Source organism: Dipodomys merriami, unplaced genomic scaffold (assembly GCF_024711535.1).
Source record: "Dipodomys merriami isolate MVZ:Mamm:240054 unplaced genomic scaffold, mDipMer1.0.p SCAF_185, whole genome shotgun sequence".
NCBI classification, from domain to species: Eukaryota; Metazoa; Chordata; class Mammalia; order Rodentia; family Heteromyidae; genus Dipodomys; species Dipodomys merriami.
In genome coordinates, this window is record NW_027203215.1 from 144058 (window position 1) to 149789 (window position 5732).

Below are 5732 nucleotides of genomic sequence, written 5' to 3' on the forward strand. Positions count from 1 at the left end.
CCAGTGATACCCCACCAGAGAACCACTTTCCTTCTACCTTTGTCCCCAGGTGCGTTTTCCCTGAAATTGGCTTCCTGGGGAAAAGAACCAGGGGTCCAGGTTTTCTTTTAAAAGTATATTCTAAAATGGTTGTGTTAAAAATAGAATTCTTCAAAGTAGACATGAAATCCGTGGGCCCAGTGCTCACCAGTCTTCCCCATGCAAGGGACACACCTAAGGAATGTGTCTTCAGTCCTTAGTGACAAAGAACTTGGAACCCGCACAAGGTTCTGAAATCTAAAGAGTCAAAAGGGTCAGGAACACCGCAGATTAAGAATTTGTTGTCAGAATAAAGCTTATCTTCCGTAGTAAAGGTTTAAGAAACTTTTGGTGGTTGTTACCGTAACTCGTAAATAAAACGTAGAAATGGAATAGCATGCTTGTTTTAAGGAACTGCTCTTGTTACGTGAGTGCTCCAAAAGGCTGCACAGACTCTCTAGCCCCAGGCTAGGACACTTTTTCCACAAATCACAAGATTTCCCCATGGAAGTCTTGATTCCCTCACATCTTTTTGTGTTTTAAAGCCACTAAGTGGGATTGATTGGAAACAATAGATGTTAGGCGACGGTTGCAAAGACAATTTTTACAGGATATCCATGTTGTGTTACGTTTTCATTTAATGCTTTACTCCCCTCTAGTGGATTCTTAAATAGCACGTGATTCCCTGAGTATAGTATAGAATAGCAGATTCTCGAGGAAAAGATTAATTTTAAAATGTGTTTAATGCATGCTCATGTTTTGTAGAAATTTTGTACAGGTCTGTAAGAATGTGTGGATTGATGAAAGATCTGTTAGTTCCCGTTCCTCCTATTTCAGGTAAATAAGCTAAGACTCAGAAAAGGAAACAACTCACTCAAGATGAGATTGGGAGAGCCTTTCTCATCGCTGATGGCAATATTGAACTTATAAACCTATATTTCCCACGGAGGTAGAAAGTTTATGCTTCTCCACTCAATTGCTCATCAGCTGAGGAAAGACATAGACAATGGAGGAAATGAGAAATCAAGTGGCAGTAAGTATAATTGGGGCTGTGGGTACTCTGGGAGTAGAAGGGTCTGCACCAAGAAGGGAAGGGTGTTAAAAAGGACACTGTGGGACGGGGAACAAACCACATAAGTTCTGGTTTGTCTTCCTCCTTGCCCCTGCCAGTTGGTTATCAGAGGTGTCCTTTGGCTTAGAGACTTTGCTGTTATTTTCATTTCTACTTTATTCTTAAAAATTTTTCACCATCAACTGGGCGCTGGTGGCTGATGCCTGTCATCCTAGCTACTCAGGAGGCTGAGATCTGAGGCTCATGGTTCAAAGCAAGCCCAGGCAGGAAAGTCTGTCAGACTCTTTACCTCTAATAAACCACCAGAAAACCAGAAGTGGTGCTGTGGCTCAAGTGGTAGAGTGCTCGCCTTGAGCTGAAGAGCTGAGGTATAGCACCCAAGCCCAGAATTCATGTCCTATTACTGACCGAAAAAAAAATCACATTCTCTAGAGCATTTATTTCCCTTCACTCTACTATGTAAGGTAAAATTTCATGTTTTACAAAGAAACTTTTCATTTATAAAACAATATTATAATTAAAAATCTTTCTTCACTATAAGAATAACTCTTGTTTATTGTAGACAGTATGGCAAAGTATTAAAAAGACACTTAAAATATCCCATAATGGTGTTTGACCTCGGGGATGTTTGGTTAAGCTCTTGATAGACTGTTCCTCACATTTATTGTGACTGAAAACTCTGTACAAAATAAAACAACTGAAGAAATAACAAGAAAAAAAATCCAAGTACCTGGGAGAGATGGAGGCAAAACAGAATTAAGCAGATTCTGAAGAGAGTTTGACATTTGAGAGAAAGAAAGGGCAAAGGGTGTCTCTTCTGTGTTTATATAGCTTTTCTCTTGATAGCAGACTGCAATTGGCTTTATGGGGTAGCTAAGATGCCCATTGAGATGTGATGGTTATTCTAAAGAATCAGAACAGTTCAAAGTAATCACAACTATTAAAAAGTAAAGGGGAAATCCTGACAATGAGAAGGCCAAAAGGGAAACCAAATATTCTGTGTAAGGACTAGGCTAACATCTCTGTTGATTCCTAGACATTTAGTACATGAGACAGATTATAAATAGCTCAATTAAAAGTAAATTAATTGAGCTGTATTTGGGTTACTGGCTACGAGACAAGGGTTCATAGTTGTGGCATAACAAAGTTACTTGCATGATAAAACAACTAAAAGAATTATTCTTTGGAAGAATATGTCCAAGCTATAACCCGAACTTACTTGACACAATAGAAATAAAACATTTTAAAGAAAAAAGACAATGTAGAACAAATCTGAAATGATCACGTTGTTGAAATTAGAATATATTTCAAAGTAATGGTTGATAATTGTGTCTAGTGATGTAAATGGAAAACTGGGCTTGAAATTAATGAAAATATAGGCCAGAATAAATCCTGGAAAGAACCAACCAAACAAATCATTGGAGATATAAGTGTTTGCTGGAATTCTCAGGAAATGGACAGAGATGAAAGTGAAAACAGACTTATAGAATTACCTAAAGTACAATGATAAAAACAGACAAAAAGAACCTCAAGCTGCTGATAAAATATTAAAAGGCTTAATATATGTTTAAGGAGAGATCTAGGGGGGAAAAGAAAAAGAGAATATGAGCAAAATAGTTTAGGAAATAATAACCAATTTGTGCCTTTTTGTTTGCTATGTGTTACAAAATGCCTATAAAGATGGCACTATGAGATTAAAATCACATTTATATAGATTTACATTGATCTCCTTTTTTTCCTGTGAGGTATTCGTATTTATTACTGGCTGTAGGAGGACTTTAACACAGCATGGGACACATTTCCAAGAAATAATTAGATTTCAGGAATGCTTTAAATACATACATTAGTAAAAAGGAGAAAACATCCCAAATCCTATCATTTAGCAATGTCACTTTTAGTACTTTGATGAATTACCTTTCAGTAGTTAAAAAATAATAACATTATCTCTTCATGGCAATTTTATGATGACAAATATTTGCATGAATTTTAATGATTAAGTTTATGGAGACATGTAATTTTTCATGAGTGAAAAGATAGGATTAAATTAACCTAATATGTATTGACATTGTTTGCCACTTTACATAAATGTTCTCGTAAGAAACCTGAGAAAAAGAATGAAAAATTAAAAAGATACCCAGTGTTACATTGTCAAAATTAGAAGACAGTGCTCTTAAAATTTTCATGGGAAAAAATGATTTTCAATTTGTAATTCAGTATTCAGCTTGCTAACAAAGTAAATAAAGCAACATTTTAAAACATTTTACTGACTTTTTTCCCCCCCGTAGGAAACTATTTTGAGAAGTGCTCCACCAAAGCAAGATGGTAAACAAAAAAAGCAGAAGATACAGGATTGAAAGGAAAGGCAACAAAAGGAAAATCTCAGGATGGTTGGGAAGAAGTTCCAATGATGAGCAGTCAGTGGGAGATCATGCAAAAGAATGGATGAGACAGAGAGGGAGAGAAAGGGGGGGGGAGGAGGGGAGGGGGGTGGGGGAGAGTGGGGAGGGCAGGGAAGAGAGGGGAGGAGAAATAAGAATGAATGCACCTTAAAAAATAAAATATAAAACACTGATGAGTTTGACCTAGAGAGCATATTTTCAGTTCTGGTGGAGAACTTTAAACAAAGTAATGAGAAGTACAGGTTGAATAACCCTTAATCTGAGCTGCTGGGAGCCACATGTTTCAGGTATCAGATTTTGGAATATTTGCATATACACCTGATCAGATATGTGGGTTCTGGGTAGAATTTCTTATTTCATCACCAGAGCTGTCCTGTAACATTGTCTATATAGACTCTCAGTGCACAGTGATGTTGGAGGTATAGTGGAAGTGCTGTTGTTAAAGCATGACTAAGTGGGTGCCAGTGGCTCATGTCTGTATGCAGGAAGATATTCAAAGTCAGTGTGGTCAGGAAAGTCCATGAAATCCTCATCTCTAACTAAAAAAAAAAAAAAAAAAAAAAAAAAGCTGGAAAGTGGTTCAAGTAGTAGCGTGTTAGCCTTGAGCAAAAAACCTCAGGGACAGTGCTCCAGACTGAGTTTAAGCCTCAACACCTGCGTGTACACACACACACACACACACACACACACACACACACACACACACACACACACACACACACACACACACACACACACACACACACACACACACACACACACACACACACACACACACACACACACACACACACACACACACACACACACACACACACACACACACACACACACACACACACACACACACACACACACACACACACACACACACACACACACACACACCCAGACGCAGAGAATGTTAATTATCTCTTCTAGCACTAAATATACTTAATAACTTACTGATTTTCAAATGTTCCCCGTGTGTTTGGAAATAATTTGTATTATTTATCATAAGGGTGATCATTTGGTTAAATTTGATAGTTGTTCAAACATCTGTCTCCTGACAATTTCTTGCTCGTCAGATCTATCAGGTAAGTGAAGAGGTAAGTGAAATATCACACTGAAAGGGTAAATCTATCAATACCTCATGTAGTCAGCTCAATTTTTTTTACATATTTGTGCTTATATATGTTTGGAGTCCTTATTCCTTCCCAGTTGATTAAAGCTGCAGAAAAATGCTGCCAATTAGCTCTCATCCTTAGTGATCTCTATTTAAAATTAATATAGTTATGTACTATTCTTTTATTAATTTCTTGACACAGTCTCCATCTTTTTACCTTCCTGTTTTATGTTATTTTGTGCAGAATTTTAGTTCACTTAAGAAATCTCCCCCTCAGTAGATGAATGGATCAAGAAAATGTGGTATATATACACAATGGAATTCTATGCCTCCATCAGAAAGAATGACATTGCCCCATTTGTTAGGAAATGGAAAGACTTGGAAAAAATTATATTAAGTGAAGTAAGCCAGAACCAAAGAAACATAGGTGCCATGATTTCCCTTATTTGCAATAACTAGTATATATCTGAGACAAGCAGAAAAGTTCAGATAAGATGATGTTAAGCGAAATGAACCCCAAGATAAGGACACAAGTGTTTTTTTTCTTTCTTGCTATTTTTCCTAATGCATTTATAAGGTACCACGTGATTTTTTTGTTGCTTTGTATGTCCCTCCCCCATGGTAGAATCCCTGTTTTCCATGTATTTGATGTTGGTATAATTTGGCGGGGGGGGGGGGGGGAGAGGGAAGGGGAAGAAGAAGGGAATGTAGTTGTGGGTATGGGAGGGAAGGGATGGTAAGGGAAAAACGGAGGAGGCAACAATGCTTGATAAGAAATGTACTCATTACCTTGCTCATGTGATTATAACCCCTCTGTACAGTATTTTCACAATAAAAACTTATAAAAAATAAGAAATCTCACAAGTTGGATACTGTTTTATGCAATGATTGATTGTTGAGATTGAGCCATATAATTTAATTTTTTTTCTTTATTATTGTAAAGGTGATGTACAGAGAGGGTACAGTTATAAGTCAAAGAGTACATTTCTTTTTGGACAATGTCACCCCTTTCCCCACTCTTTCCCAGTTTTTCCCTCCCATCCCCACTCACATGTACAGTTCATTTTCAACATAGTGTCTAGTGCATATTACTGCTGCATTTGTCCATCCTTGGTCCCACCATTTCTGTTCCTCCCCT

General features: G+C 37.3%; 1 long non-coding RNA gene across 1 annotated transcript; it reads left to right on the forward strand.

Moving 5' to 3' along the window:
• Nucleotides 1-308: 308 nt before the first annotated feature.
• Nucleotides 309-3541, forward strand: LOC138830160 (uncharacterized). The gene is made up of 3 exons (XR_011372889.1): nt 309-445; nt 856-1051; nt 3376-3541. It is a non-coding gene; the product is annotated as an uncharacterized lncRNA (long non-coding RNA).
• Nucleotides 3542-5732: the final 2191 nt, after the last annotated feature.